This window comes from Hyaena hyaena, unplaced genomic scaffold (genome assembly GCF_003009895.1).
Source record: "Hyaena hyaena isolate Hyena2069 unplaced genomic scaffold, ASM300989v1 scaffold_382, whole genome shotgun sequence".
In the NCBI taxonomy this organism is placed as follows: domain Eukaryota; kingdom Metazoa; phylum Chordata; class Mammalia; order Carnivora; family Hyaenidae; genus Hyaena; species Hyaena hyaena.
The window spans coordinates 163,696-180,230 of NW_024081015.1; the positions used below are offsets into that span (position 1 = coordinate 163,696).

The window sequence follows — 16,535 nt, forward strand, 5'->3', positions numbered from 1 at the left end:
GTTTGCCTCTCTCCCTTTCCCCCACCATTTCCGCCCTTCTTCTCCCCCTTGTTCCTCCGTCAAGTTCCTCCTAATCCTCCTATACGTGCAAACATATGATATTTGTCCTTCTCTGGCTGACTTATTTCGCTCAGCAGAACACCCTCAAGGTCCATCCATGTTGCTACACATGGCCAGATTTCATTGTTTCTCATTGCCATGTAGTATTCCATGGTATAGATAAACCACATCTTCTTGATCCATTCATCTGTTGATGGACACTTAGGCTCTTTCCATGTTTTAGCTATTGTGGAGAGTGCTGCTATGAACATTGGGGTACATGTGCTCCTATGCATCAGCATTTCTGTATCCCTTGGGTAAATTCCTAGCAGTGCTATTGCTGGGTCATAGGGGAGTTCTATTGTTAGTTTCCTGAGGAACCTCCACACTGTTTTCCAGAGGGGCTGTACCAGTTTACATTCCCACCAACAGTGTAGGAGGGTGCCCGTTTCTCCACATCCTCGCCAGCATCTAGAGTTCTCTGATTTGCTCATTTTAGCCACTCTGACTTGTGTGAGGTGGTATCTCAGTGTGGTTTTGATTTGTATTTCCCTGATGAGGAGGGATGCTGAACATCGTTTCATGTGTCTGTTGGCCATCTGGATGTCCTCTTTGGAGAAGTGTCTGTTCATATCTTCTGCCCATTTCTTCACTGGGTTGTTTGTGTTTCGGGCGTGTAGTTTGATGAGTTCCTTATATATTCTGGATATTAACCCTTTATCTGATATGTCATTTGCAACTATCTTTTCCCATTCCGTTGGTTGCCTATTAATTTTCTGGGTTGTTTCCTTGGCTGTGCAGAAGCTTTTAATCTTCATGAGGTCCCAATCATTTATTTTTGCTCTTGATTCCCTTGCTTTTGGGGATGTGTCAAGTAAGAAGTTGCTGCGGTGGAGGTCAAGGAGGCTATTTCCTGCTTTCTCCTCTAGGATGTTGATAGTTTCCTGTCTCACGTTCAGGTCCTTTATCCATTTTGAGTTTCTTTTTGTGCATGGTGTGAGAAAATGATCTAGTTTCATTCTTCTGCATGTTGCTGTCCAATTCTCCCAACACCATCTGTTAAAAAGGCTGTCTTTTTTCCATTGGATATTCTTTCCTGCTTTGTCAAAGATCAGTCGGCTGTATACTTTTGGGTCCACTTCTGAGTTCTCAATTCTGTTCCATTGGTCTATGTGTCTGTTTTTGTGCCAATACTATACTGTCTTGATGATGACAGCTTTGTAGTAGAGGCTAAGTCTGGGATGGTGATACCTCCCGTTTTCGTTTTATTTTTCAGTATTACTTTGGCTATTCGGGGTCTTTTATGGTTCCATACAAATTTTTGGATATTTTGTTCTAGTTTTGAGAAGTATGCTGGTGCAATTTTGATTGGAATTGCATTGAATGTGTAGAGTGTTTTAGATAGAAATGACATCTTAACTGTATTTATTCTTCCTATCCATGAGCATGGAATGTTTTTCCATTTCTTTGTGTTCAAGAGATATTCTTATACTCATGTTCACAGCAGCAGCATTCACAATAGCCCAAAGGTGGAAGCATCCCGAGTGTTCATCAGCAGATAAATAAATAAAATATGGTATGTGCGTATGATAGAATATTATTTGGCCTTCAAAAGGAAGGAAATCCTGACACATGCTACAGTATGAATGACCCTGGTAACATTATGCTACATGAAAAAAAGCCAGTCACAAAAGACAAATGTTGTATGATTCAACCCACAAGAGGCATCCAGAGTAGTGAAATTCATAGAGATAGAAAGTAGAATGGCATTTGCCAGGGGCTGGGAGGAAAAGGGTAAAGAGTTGCAGTTCTGCAAGATGAAAAGAGTTCTTGAGACTGTGCAACAATGTGAATGTATCCAACAGGAATTAATTATACACTGAAAAATGGTGAAGATGGTACATTGTGTTATGTGTATTTTACAACAGTTGAAAATATTTTTAACGCAGGGGCACCTGGCTGGTTTAGTCAGTTAAACATCTGACTTCGGCACAGGTCATGAACTCACAGTTCGTGAGTTTGAGCCCTGCCTCAGGCTCTATGCTAACAGCTTGAAGCCTGGAGCCTGCTTCAGATTCTGTTTCTCTCTCTCTCTCTCTGCCCCTCCCCTGCTAGCGCTCTGTCTCTCTCCCTCTTAAAAATAAATAAACAATAAAACAATTTTGTAAAAATTTTAATGCAAAGAGGAGTTAATAAGGCATTTGGGAAGGAGTGTTTCATGGGGGAAAATCATGTTTAAATAACATGCAAGCACAGGAGACCATGGTACATTCTGGGAACTGCATGGGACTTTTAATATGGCTGGTTAGATCAGACAATCCAAGACCTTATATACCATTTTTAAGAATTTGGACTTCATCTAGAAAAGAATATTGAATTGATTTGCTTAAGGTTGCTTATAGAGTCAAGAGCAAGTTATTAACAGGATCACTCAGATCTCCTGATTCCCAGGTTACCGGGTGTGTATTTGTGTAGATATATGATTTATGTTCTATAATCATCTTAAATGGGTAAATATCTATATGAAATACCAATATTGCAATGTTTAATGTTTAGCCAATTAATTAAATTGTAGCACCCATTTTCCAAGAAATAAATGTCATTTATACAGGTCCTTAATTTCCTGTTATCATCACTCATTAAACCCTTTGAAGCTGAAAAAACTGTAAATTCCCTTTTTAAAAAAAAGGAGGCTACAAAATAACACGTATGATACTATTTTTTAAGAAAAATATATGTGCATGACAAATACCAGAAATATCTACAGCAAATGTTGGTACTTATCTTTGGGTGGTGTGATTTTGTTTGATTTTTGTCCTTTTCCTAGTGCTTTTTTGTTTTCTGTTTCTTCACTGAGCACACAAACTAGAAGTGTTAATAAAGAAAAAGTGGTTCTAGGGTTCATTCTATTAGATGGCAAATTTTTAAAGGACATTTTGGCAACTGTGTCAGTCTATTCTTTTGAGTAAGTGTTTTGAGAAAAACTAATAATCTCCCAGCAGGTCAGCTTGGATCTGTAGAAGTTGTGAATGTCAGAGAGCAGCTAACTCAGGAAGATCCCAGCCCTCAGTGCCCCATCTTCTCTCCCTCCCTCTCTCCCTCCCTGTGCCTTCCATCCCTTTCCATCTCCTGTTCAATTAGGCAGTCTTTCTAGAACTAACACCTGCCTGATGGGATCACTCCTCAGATAGCCTGAAATCAAGGGACTTAAGTACCTTGGGAACAAAGTATGCTGGGAACTCCAAGGTCTCTCACAAATGAGGCGATCTTAGAGACCTAAATTCAGCTCAGACTTCCTTACCTTAAAAAATGAGGTCATTTTGGAGAAGCTCAAAGAGGAAGCAAAGGAAAGGAAGGAAATAAGATTGACAGAGAAATGTCAAAAGACATGCAAAGTTTATGGGGAAGGAAGGAAGGAGGGAAGGCTGAAACCTAAATCCCAGCCCTCTGCGCATGAGGACATGGTACACATTTGAACGGGGACTTTAGTGAGAGGCTGAACACCGCTTCTGATTGTGAAGGTCATCATGCTCTCATATGTGACTGGAAAGACTCAGATTGGTCTTTTCAGAAAACAGAGAAATATAGAATTCTAGATCTGTAATAATAGAAAACACCCTCACTGTGCCTAGCCTGCCTCTGATTTCCTAAAGCCTCATTGCTGCCTTTCATCCTCCTCTTCACAGCCTGGAAACGTGTTCTACCTTGCTTCCTTTGGCTGAGTTATCCTTCAAGGCTCAGCCCAGGATTTGCTTTCTTATATATCACATTATACTTAAGTTATCTATATTGACTTCCTTCACTTAACCATAAGCTTCTTGAGGGCAAGAGTTGGGTTATATTCATCTCTGTGGTCACAGTGCCCGAAACATAGTAGGTGGTATTAAACATTGCCTGAACCGAATTGACCTGATTGAAGAATTACTGCTTTCTTGTTGCTAAAGCTTTCACATTTTCAACTTGAAGGTGAGCAACATTTTCACTGACAACTGAGCTTGATACATTAACTAACCTCCAGAGACCCAACTTCCTTCCAGAGTCACCAAGGGCACTATCCATTGACACCATCCCAGGAGCATCTTGGGCTGGGCCCTTTGGACAGAAGGGATTTCCTTGGGGCAGAAGGACTCATGCAGTTTTCCTGCGGCTAGCACTAGGTCTGGACTGTCTAAAGTCTGTTATCCTATAGTATAAATCCTTGGCCTAACCGTTTCTCTGGAAAGCAATATTTTACCTTTAAGAAGACCAGAGTTAAGAATTTTAAAGCAGTTTCCTTCTGGAGTATGCAGGATTCTAGGGTAAGACGTTTCTCTGAGTAGGAGTCTCCCTTGCTCACTTCTGCACAGCCTTTTTACCATGACTGAATTTATAAGACACTCAATGAGATTCTGTGCTTAGAGCCCAAATCCAATGCACTGAATAATTTTGCTGAGCAGCCAACTGCTTAGGCTTTGGAGAACAGCTCTGTTGATCCCCAGTAACCTGTGTTCCTCAGGTGATCCCAGCCTGAAAAAGGACATGTGAATAGGCTCACCTGAGTCAACCTAGCCTGAACTTGGTGACGACCTGACCTGAACCTCCTGGCACTTTGGACCAGAACAGCACCAGTCACACCCAGGTTTCCAGTATTAGTTCACAATGTGAAAAGGGGAATCAAAAGTATTGGTCTAAGGAGATCTTCCTAAATGTCATGCTGTGTTTGAGTTTTTATTCTTTCTTGCTTTGTTCACAATTAACTTGCAAAGTTAAGTATGAGCAGACAGCTTCTTGAGCAGAGATAATGGAGCCTAGAGACCAATTACGAGAATTGTGTACTCTTGCAGCATTTCCTTGGAAGATCCTTCCGATTAAGCCATGAGCTGCTTTTCTTTCTGGTTCAATGTAGAGTCACTAAACTGTAGAACAAGAATGATTCACCAAACAAACTTTTGCCTTTCTTTTCCTGGTGCTTCATTTAACTGGCTTATGCCTCAAAGTAAAGCTATTATAATGACATTATCTTTCTAATGAGCAATGGTGCAATGCTTTCCTGATGGCAATACCCAGAATTATGCAGTGTTTAAAAGCCATGACGACTTTAGGGAATACTCACTAATTTTTCTATTGCAAATACTTTAGGCATATTCAAAATGAATGAGTGTAATTCTTTTGGCATTTTTTCAAACTTTTAATTCTTTTAATAAATCACAGCTCTCAAAAGGAATAAGCATAGTTCATTAGCAACACTAATGAAAATGTCATCTTTGGTAAAACTTACTATGATATCATTCCCTGGTTGTTTTCAGATGCTTTTGTTTGCCAACTTTATTAATGAAAACTTTGTGGTCTGCGTTAGTAAACTGAACATAATTCTTCAGTAGGGCGGTGGGAGCAATCATCCTTAGGTAAGTAATTATATAATTAAAAAAAACAACTCTAACAATAGTGTTACAAGCCTTCAGGAGTACTAAGAGATCTTTTAAAAATAAGACTAGTCGAAAAAACATTATTGTTAGTAATTCTTTTCTGCCATTATATTAATTGCTGAGGCCTTCCCTTCATTCATGTTTAATGAAGGAACTTTGTGAAGCTTGAAGTAAAAAGTTTGCCTGCTTCAGACCATAAACAATGACTCAAGATTTGAGTTTCCAACTCTCAAAGCTTCAGCTATGTAGTGTCCTTTTCAGACAAGTTTGTCCTAGTGAAATACAATTCACGCCAGTGCCTTGTTCATACTAGCATAATACATTTTAGTTGAACCTGATGAATGAAGCTTCTATTCTGAGATCTATATTCTGATGACATTTTTGTTCCTTTGGGGAATTTTTTCTTGTCATTGCAGAAACAAATGATGACCACTTAAATGAGAACAGTGGCTATTTATTCAGAGCTTGCTGTATAGCTTGGGAGTCAGTTACCGTCCCGTGTCTGGCAAGGACTCAAAGGTAGGCAGAGGAGTAGAAAAACTTTATAGCAAAAAAAAAAAAAAAAAAAAAAAAAAAAAAAAAAAAAGGAAAGCTTCAGCTATGCTTTAACTGGAGGTTGTGGGCATGGGAAAGCTGAAGGCAGGATACCTACAAGTAGGATATTTTATATTGATTTGGGGAGCATATTTGGCTGTCTTTGAGTTAGAAGCAAAGGCAAAAATAGCAAAGCAGGTAGTCATGGACCAAGTCCTGATCATTCTAGACCAATTGCTGCAGTGACTATTGTTTGGCTCCCTGGACTGCTTGCTGCAGAACTTGTGGGTCAGAGATCTATTGTCATAATATATAGTCTAGCCAGTATCTGTGTGTGTATTCACTTTCAGCATATATAGCACTCAATTTCTTGAATTGCTTTCTTGTCTCTGTCCTTCTTGAAATCTCAAAATGTAGTGGCATGAAAAGTGATTACCCAAGTTATTGAGATCCACTCCTAGAGAGCTGAAGTTAGAGGAGGGGGCAAAAATAGGAATGAAAGACAGATTTTACAGCAAGTATACATGCTTTTCAACAGAACTAAAGCTGATGTTTTATTTTTTAGCCATAAACAGATATTAGTTACATAACATAAAAATTGTAAATTTATTTAAAATATAGAATCTTAAAGAAAGCACCAGGATATGAACAAAGGCCTACTAATATTTTAATACTGGATGCTAATAAGAAGTGATTTAAATTGGAGCTTTTTATAATTTAGGGGGGAAGAAATGACATCTTCACCCTCCAAAGATCTCCTATTTGTTTCTAGGAAATTTAGAGGTTTACACCACGTGTTAAGTTGGAAAGGTTCTAAGAAGTGATTTTACAATTGTCAACAAGCAAAGCCACAGATAAACCTTCCTAGAGAGAACGTTAGAGAGCTCTAGAAAGGGAAATTCTGCACTCTTGTTATTCCGGCCCTGTGATGGCCACTTCCTCCAGCAGTCATTCTTCAGGAAGGATGGCTGCCACAGCAATGATGACAGCAGATGACAGCTGCAATTGGTGTTTCTAGATTCTTTACATTTACATTTAGCAATAGAATTCTGCTTAAGGATGTGGCACAGAAGTCCAATGTGCATCATTTGACTTCTCTTTATATACATTTTAAATAATCTTTATCATTAATCCCATTACTGTGTGCAAATAGTTTTTTAAAGGTCAAAGAGTGCTAAAGCCTTACAGTAATAATACAAAAATAGCTCCTTGCCTTCTCCTCCCCTCCCCACCGCTCCCATCTCACTCTGGAGAAAAATCTTCAGTTCTTTTAGCTGTTTCTTCTGGAATTTTCTTCTATATTACTAAATCATAAAGGAGACTGAGACTTTTGTTCTTCTATTGAAATAATCTATTATCAATGTGACCTATCAGTTTACTGATTCTCAGCCTCTGATCGCAATTCTTTTTTTTGTTGTTGTCAGATCAGTTTACTATATTGTTTTCATTAGTAAGGCTATAAAAACATTGCACTTGTGAGCCAAATAGTGTATGGGGATTATATTTTCTCTCTTATACAGTCTATTTTCTTGGAGTTAATGGATGTTTCCATTTGTTTAATTTTCTTTCAACATCTTAAGTTTTCTTATACCCTCCAATAGCTCTGAAAAACTTTTCCTGATACATTTTTCCATATGATCAAAACTATCAGCTAGTTTATCAACTTAATTTCTATCTTGGATACGTTGATCCTAAAGTCCTCCAACCTTCCCACCTGTACTGCTTCCTCTCAAGTTCTACTAAGCAATATTGTCCTGAAATTGCCTTAAACCAACATCCTGGGAATTCCCCTTCACCTATCATGTTGGATTCTGTTTCTTGGATCCCATGTCTCCTTTTTTGCTTTACACCTTTGTTTTAGTAAAGTACATTCATCTAGAAGCCTCCTAAAAAAGCATGTATAATGCATGAGAGGTCATTCTTTTGAGACACTGAAGAAACATTCTCTTCAAATTTTACTCAGATTGGTAATCTGGTTAGACATATTATCCTGATGAAAAGTAATTTTTCCCTAGAATTTTAAATGCATTGTTTTACTTTCTTCTAATTTCTGATGTTATTGAGAATTCTGATGCCATTTCTGATTCTTTGTACATTGACTGTTTTTTTTCACTCTCTGGAAGCATTTAGGATCTACATTGCACTTTGAGTGTTCCAAAATATCATAATGACGCATTTTGGTGTGGGTGTCTCCCTTTTTATTATTGCTGATGTTCAGGAGAGCTTTTTTGATTTGTAGACACTTGTCTTTCAGTTCTGATAAATTTCTTGTATAATTTGCCTAACTTCCTCCCCTGATTTTATTAACTTCTTGTATTATTTTCTTAATTTCCTCCTCTGCTCTCTCTTCTGGAATACCTATTATTTGATGTTCCTTGTTTATCACACCTCTCATTTTCCTGTGTTCTCTTTCTTTTTTCTTCCTTTTTTTCTTTCTTTCTTCCTGGAAATTTCTGTGACTTTGTTTTCTAACCTTTCAGTGAATTTTGTGTTTTGTTTTCAACATTTTAATTTCAAAGGACTCTTTTCTTTCTTTTTATAATCTCTACTTCATGGATTTAAGATCTTCTCTGAAGACATTAATTATAATTTCTTGTTTTTTTTCTCTCTTCCTTGCATTGACTCTGAATTCTTATTTCCTTTAGTTTTACCCCCCTGGTTTGTCTATTTTTTGGTATCTATCTTTCATGATGAAATTGTTCCCTAACTGTTGACTCTTGCAGTTGAAAGCTGAGATGATGGAAGTTCCGTGTACGTGGAAGGGCTTTGTTGACCGGTCAGCATTCTTGAAGGGCAATAAGGTAGCCAACCTGACTTTTTTAAAAAAACAACTGTACTGAAATATAATTCACATTCCATACAATTCACCCATATGAAGAAGACAGTTCAATGGCTTTTTAGTATATTGACAGAGTTGTGCATCCATCACCACAATCAATTTTAGGACATTTCCATTAACCTCCAAAAACAAACAAACAACAACAAAACACCACCTTTCACACCTTAGCCTTCCACCACCAACCACTCCCCTGTCATTGTCCCCCAAACCGAGGCAACCACTAATCTATTTTCTATCACTATAGATTTGCTTATTCTAGACATTTGATATAAATAGAAACATATAACATGTGGTCCTTTTTTAAACTGGCTTCTTTCACTTAACATAATATTTTCAAAGATTATTCATTTTGTAGCATACTCAATATGTCATTTCTTTTTATTGCTGAATAATAATTCATTGTATGGATATATCGCATTTCATTAATCCGTTCAACAGTTTGTGGGTTTTTAGGTTGTTTTCACTTTTTGGCTCTTCTGGAACTGCTGCTATGAACATTTGTATACAAGTTTCTATGGACATATGTTTTTAATTCTTTTTGATATATACCTAGGAGTGGAATTGTTATGTCATATGGTAACTATGTTTAACCATTTGAGAAACTGCCAGACTTTTCCAAAATGGCTGCACCATTTTACATTCCCACCAGTGATGTATGAGAATTCTGATTACTCCATGTCCTTGTTATAATAATAGGTATGTGTTAACAGATATGTCTTTTTGATTAAAGCTACCCTAGTGAGTATGAACTTACAGCTCATTTGTATTGTGTGTGTGTGTGTGTGTGTGTGTGGTTTTGGTTTGCATTTTCCTGATGGCTCACCCTAACTTTTGTTATGACCCTCTCCACCTATAAGCATATATTGATCTTCTATGTGTTGGCAATTCAGTTTTTCTGTCTGGAGGTTATCTGCCCAGCTACGGCTCCTGGAAATGGGGTTTATGAGGGAAACTCTTTGTGTTCAATGTGCAGATTTTCCCTTGGTCTTTTGTTTTAGTACTGTAACCACCATCTTTCTCTATGTCTGGTGTCCCCAAACCTAAAGCCTCTCATTTTCTCCAATAAATAAAGCTCATGTCTTTTGAAGAAGAAGGGGAAGGTGCTTGCCTACCTGGACGTATGGGAACCTAGCACTGAACTTCTCTTTTTATAGGTACTTAACTATTCTCTTGTTTTCAGCTCCTGCCCCACCATTTCTAGAGGTACCTCATCATCAGTGACATCTGGAGTTTATACTTTTTTAACTCCTTTAGGGTTAACCAAGACAAATGTTCATGATTTTGAAAAAATTTTTAGATTTAAATTTTTAATTAAGAAATATTTCAAATATTCACAAAGTATAGAAGATAAATAGAAGAGACAATCTCACATTCACAATGAACATGTTAACATTACACACACACACCAAACACACATTTTTACTTCCTACTTGATCGTTGTGGGATTTTTTATACCTTTTTTTGGGGGTATTTACCACTCCCCAAACTCAGGCACTTGAATCTGACCAATTATCCAATGACTTTCAGTCTTGTTGGGGTTACTAAGCACTCTTATTTTCACTGAAGATGGAGGAACAAGTTTCTTCTTTTTCTAATATTTCGGAAGTGAATTTCTGAGGGAAAAAAGAAGGGAGACAGCTTTATTCTGCTCCTTTGAATCAAAGCTTCTCTAAATTATTACGGCAGCATTTCTTATTAAATATTTGTTCCTCCCTTATTCTCAAATTACTTTATTCATCTTCATTAGCAATTGATCATGCCTCCCCCTTTCTATTTGTGTTCTAATAGTTATTATTTTGTTGTCTCCCACCAGTCTTGGGTTTTAATTTATTTATTCATATGGTAATTTACAATTTGAAATGATATCCAACTGGAGGAATTTTTGCAGGATTTTTAAAAATACTTTTTTAAATTTTACACAAACAGAATGAGTTCAGGAGAGAGGGACAGAAGAAGAGAGAGAGAATCTTAAGCAGGCTCCACACTCAGTGCAGAGCCCAATGTGGGCTCAAACCCATATCCCTGGGATCATGATGTGAGCAGAAATCAAGAATAGGACACTCAACCAACTGAGCCACCCTGGCACCCCTTTGCAGGACTTTTAAAAAGCCTATTTGGGGGTGCCTGGGTGGCTCAGTTGGTTAGGAATCCAACTTCGGCTCAGGTTATGATCTCGCGGTCTGTAGGTTCGAGCCCCGCAACAGTCTCTGTGCTGACAGCTCAGAGCCTGGAGCCTGTTTCAGATTCTGTGTCTCCCTCTCTCTCTGCCCCTTCCCAGCTCGTGCTCTGTCTCTCTCTGTCTCAAAAATAAGTAAATGTTAAAAAAAATTTTTTTAAATCCTATTTGGAAGTTTCCTCAACCGAAGCCCAATTTATTTGTAAAAGGTAAAGAATAATTTGATTACAAATAACTAGTCTCAGTTGACAAAATTATCTTTTGAAATAAATTAACCTAATTTAAAGAAAATTTCAATAGAAAATAAGATTTAAATGATTCTTTGTCTTTATGGTTCTTGTGAGCTTAAAATAAGGGAATAACAAGGAATTCAGGGTTACACAACATGAGGAACAGGAAAATTACAGCTCTAGCGAGCATCATTTCCAAAAATGAAAATACTGGCACAGAAGACTTTTGGAAAACTGTGGCAGTTTTCTGTGCTACAGGAGATTGGTCACTGGACTTAATTCATGTCCGAATATGAAAAATCTTTTGGCTTCTTTTGTTTATCAGAATTCTATTAGCCAAGCCACTTCTCAACAATGGAATACAAATGACTTCCTAAAATTCTAATAGTGTTTCTTCAAATTCCAATTAAGTTTCCAAATTTGTATTCTCTGCCTCTGAAAGGATAATCTGGCCAAGGGGCCCTACCCAGAGCCTTCTTTGAATAGACACTGGTAATCCTCTTGGCAGGGAGTGGGGTGAGGAGGCTGTCTCATGTAAGGAGATCTGAGTATTAATCCCAAAGATTTCAATATGGGATCCCACTATTCTGTCAATACCCCAAGTTCTTCAAAAGCATAGTGGCAAATTTGGTTAAACTTAGAAATGTATCTTTAGAAAAAATTACTAATTCCCATTCCTTCTACCTGTCAAGAGGAAGACTGATTATTCCTGAATGCTGGTAGCATGCTGTTGTCACTAAAAAGTCCTTTGGTAATTGTGTGTTGATACTGCCTAGGAGCTCTTCTGGAACCTACTTCACATGTCTGTCAAATGAGACGATGGCACTAGATAGTTTCTGAGGGCCCTTCCAGGTTGGATGTCCCATACGTTTGCAAAACCTCTCGTTCATACTCAGGGGTACTCGTCAGGGTAAAGGAAGGAGAGGAGTAAGTTAAAGTGGTTTTAATAAATGCCTTTACATTAAAAAACAAAAACAAAAACAAAAAAAAAACCAAACCAAAAAACAATCAACTCATTTAGTTGTAATATATAACTAGAGTGTGAGTATTTATTTCTTTGTGGTCAGAGGCAACATTCCTATTTCCATCCAAATTGTCTTGGCTGTTGAAGGCATTCAATATATGATATATAGATAAAAGACTAGCCTATTATATGTATGCTTTATTTTACTAGAATTAAAAAAAATTTTCTTTTAATGTTTGTTTATTTTTGAGAGACAGAGAGAGACTGACCATGAGCAAGGGAGGGGTAGAGACAGAGGGAGACACAGAATCTGGAGCAGGCTCCAGGCTCTGAGCTGTCAGCACAGAGCCCATTGCAGGGCTTGAACTCAAAGCCATGAGATTATGGCCTGAGCTGAAGCTGGACGCTTAACTGACTGAGCCACCCAGGTGCCCCACCAGAATTTTTCTCAGTGTATCTCTTCTCTTTTTCTCTTACTATCTTTCTGTCTTTCTTACTGGTTCTCTCTCTCTCTCTCTTTCTCTCTCTCTCCACACACACACACACACACACACACACACACAGAGTGCCTTTTTTTTTTTTTTTAAGAAAGGAGTCAAGTAGAGAAAAGGAAACACAGTCTAATAAGAGAAACAAAACAGTCCCAGCTCCATTACCAGCTAACTGTAATGTCTTAGATTGGATTCTTTCTTCCTCTGCAAATTGGGAAATCATAGCCAATAACTTTATCTCACAGGTTGTGGTAAGACTGTAATGTATTAAATCTGTCTTTGAACACTATACAAAGGGCTACACCAGTATAAAAGTATACCAGTTTAAATGGGAGGCAGTTATTAGTCCTACACTCACTTAGGAACCCATTACACCAGTAGAAATTTGAGGTGGATTATACATTTAAAAGCATGAGCTCAGTGACTAATTGTCCTGGAGATGAGTGATTGTCCACATTTTAAAGGGACTTGGTTTCAACGTGTACCTTCTATTCCTATAAGAATTATCTATGCACAAGGAGATCAGTCTCTGTGCCAGTTGAACTGGATGGAATCGATTCTTGATGTAGATAAAATGGCAGTAATACCACAGCCCCGAGACTAAAGTTTCAAATGCTTAGAACTGTGATCTCAGAGGTCCCTTAGCCCAAATTTCTGTCTTGGGTATCTACCTCCCTCTGACAAGGAAGTCTTGCTGGTTTCTTTCAGCCTATGCTTGATGGATAACTCTCACCACCTTGGGGCAGCTCTTTGGAATTTTGGACAGTTGTGACAAATCATGGTAAAAAAAAAAAAAAAAAAAGAACTTCCTGTGCCCCTGTAAACTTCAGTCCTCCCCTCACCCAAATATGCAGAAAAAGCCTGTTTGAAGATTGAAGTCAAGCTCCCCAGATCTCTCTCTCAAAGAAATGACCCTAGAATCTACAGTTGCAGTTGTTCCCCTGGGGTTAAGGCTTCATTTCCCTGATTGTTCTGGTTACTCTCTTCTTTCCAGATGCTAGTTTATGTAGACCATTCCTAAGGTTGGCAGCGAGGAAATGCCCCCTGAGCAATCTGTGGAGATCTGATCAGCATGGTTACTGTCATCATTCTTGGCACTGTTTTTTTTTTTTTTTTTTTTGCAGCCTAAGCTGGCATAAGCATTTTTGACAGCATCAGATTCTTTCGTTTTAGTGATTGCCTTGGCATTGACGGTATACTGCCACTCGGCCAGAGGAAATGATGCAGTAGGGTCTGGCAGGACCTGAGCACCTTCACAGAGAATAGGCTGGGACCTAAACAGAGGAAAAGACAAAGATCGAGATGTGAAGCTTATAAGGGTGGCTTAGGTAGAAGAATAGTAGGGGAGGGAAAGTTTAGAACTGAGAAACAATGTTCTTTGAGATCAACTCTCTGACAACTCAACAGAAGAATTTGAGCTTTGAGCTTTTCCCTGTGATCCTTTGACTCTTAAATCTTTTAAATTATTTGAAATGGAAGTTAAAATGGGGCTGGAAAGCTTATATATGAAATAAAAAAATTTTTTTAATGAGGAAGTTGGAAAAGTAATCAGATACTATATTGGATCCTATTCAATGGTGGCTGCTACCTGCGTAAAGTAAGGGAGACTTCAAGGAAATAAAAGTTGTTTGCAGAAATCCGGATGTTATCGCTTTGTATGTTGTGATGATGTGGTAGCCAGCCTCCAAGATGGCACCTAATGATTTGTAGATCCTAGTATTCATACTCTTGAGGCTGACGTAAGTAACCAATAGGATACTATAGAAATGGTGGAGTGTTACTTCTGAAATCAGGTCATGAAAGATGTTGTGGCTGCTGCCTTGCCCTCTTGGATCACCTGCTCTGGAGGAAGTCTGCCATTGTGTCATGTAGACACTCAAGCAGTCCTATAGAAAGATCTTCATGGTGGAAAAAGGAGGCCTTCTGCCAATAGTCAGCATTGACTCATGTGAGTGAGCCATGTTGGAACAGCCTCCCTTAATCCCAAGTAAACCTTTAGATGACTGGCTCTGGTAGACATCTTGACTGTAATCTCTTGAGACCATAAGCCAGAACCATGCAGCTAAGGTCCTCCTGAACTCCTTACCTGCGAAAACTGTGAGATAATGTTTATTGCTGTTTAAGTTAATAAGCTACTAAGTTTTAAGCTCCTTGCCTACTAAGCTTTGAGGAATTTGTTATGCAGCTATAGATAACTAATACTGATGAATAGAAAGGAGGAATGAGGAATAAAAACTTCTCATTCTAGACCTCGTCTTGTCCTGGCCCTTAAGGATGGAATAGGTACTAGCTTCATTTCTGCTTCTGGACACTGCTAACAACCAACAGAGCTAGAGGATGATAAAAAGGAAGGGCTTGATGCCCTCTTGTCATCTGCTTCTCTCCCTCCCCCCCTCCCCCCCACCGCTGCCCTCCTTTCTTTTTAGTGGAAGACTAGGATGACATTGAGAACTTACCCAAATTTTGCTTTTGATTTTATAGTGGACTTTGGGAAAAGCTGGCCTTCATCCATTTGTTACTAGGCTGTGGTTCCTTGAGAGCAGGGCTTGGATCTTAACTATTTCTATCCTCTCTGCCTAGCAAGTGAACATATATGAATAATGAGTGATATTAAGGGTGAGGGTGAAATTCCTCCTTCCTTCTGAATTCCGAAGCGATGCCATTCTTAGAATGGTTCCTTAAGTGGAACCATTCCATTCATGGTTGATCAATGAAGTCTTGATAATAATAGCATGTATACCATCAGCCATTTTCGCTATTAAAAAACTTCCTATTTCACTATTTTAAAAAAAAAATCCCTCTATTTAAGCTTTTGCTTTTAGGAGCTTCCGTTCACTTTTCATCCTATTTCTTCTATGGAACTGGCTTTAAACTGTTGCTCAGTCTCCCAAGATGCTTGACCCATGGGAGCATAGAGATCTGCAGCCAATATATCAACATACCACTGTCAAGTTGTCCAAAATCACAGTGGAAAAACCCTGTACTGGAGCTAGGAGAACTAATTCCGGGGCTGTTGTCACTGATTAGCCTATATATCCGTTGGCAAGCTGTTTGCCTACTCTGAACCTCAGTTTCTTTATCAGAGAGAGTGGGTCAAGATGAGCTCTAAAGTCGTTGGGTTCTCCCAAGTTAGAATTCCAAAGCACAATCCCAAAGTGAAACCCAGTGGTCAGCGTACCTCTCTGAGTGACTGCTCTGGTTACAGTACAAAGTTTCCAGGACTTCCCTTTTATTAGCCCAAGGATTTGGTGTCCGTGAAAGCCTGTCAGGTTTACTGGGAAGAGCCTTCCGGTTTCGAAAGACGATCTTCGATCTTCGTCTTTCCCGTTTTGTTACTAACTCTGGGGGACCTTGGCAAATTCTCTCTGGACCTCAGAGTAGGTCTGGACCTCAGAAGAGGCTCAAAGACCTGGACGGTGACATTTCGCAATTTTCCTTCTACAACCTGGGTAGCTTAGACCCAGAGCTGGGTCCTGGCCCGCCTGAGGTCTCGCTCGCAGTCGAAACAACCCAGCTTTGGGTGGCTAAGAGCGATAAGGGCGGCTCCGTTTCGGAGGAGGCAGCTACAGGTGAGTTCTTAAAGGGGCCTCCAGAGTAATACCTGAGACTGATGACTGCGGTGGGGAGCACAAGCAAGGAGGAGAGAATGAATGAGCAAGTGAAAGAAGGAACACACGTTCTCTTTCCACCTTAAATGTATTCACACTTAGAATTAATCACTTAGACTTAAAATTCCTATAGTAAAATCCTCAAACTCTATCTTCCTGTTTTATGTGCTCTTCTTTAATTTAACCCTTGACCCCCCAAAAACACTTTTACTGAAGGGCGAATAAAAAAAAACAGCACAAAGTGGAAGC

General features: G+C 38.8%; 1 protein-coding gene across 1 annotated transcript in view; it reads left to right on the top strand.

The window, feature by feature from the left end:
* The first annotated feature begins 5,942 nt into the window (after window positions 1–5,942).
* The window catches only part of DLG1 (discs large MAGUK scaffold protein 1), a 289,163-nt gene continuing 278,570 nt past the window's right edge, over window positions 5,943–16,535 (top strand). The window contains exon 1 of the mRNA XM_039250830.1: window positions 5,943–5,963. The gene's annotated coding sequence lies outside the window, so the exon portion shown is untranslated. The remainder of the gene's footprint in view (window positions 5,964–16,535) is intronic.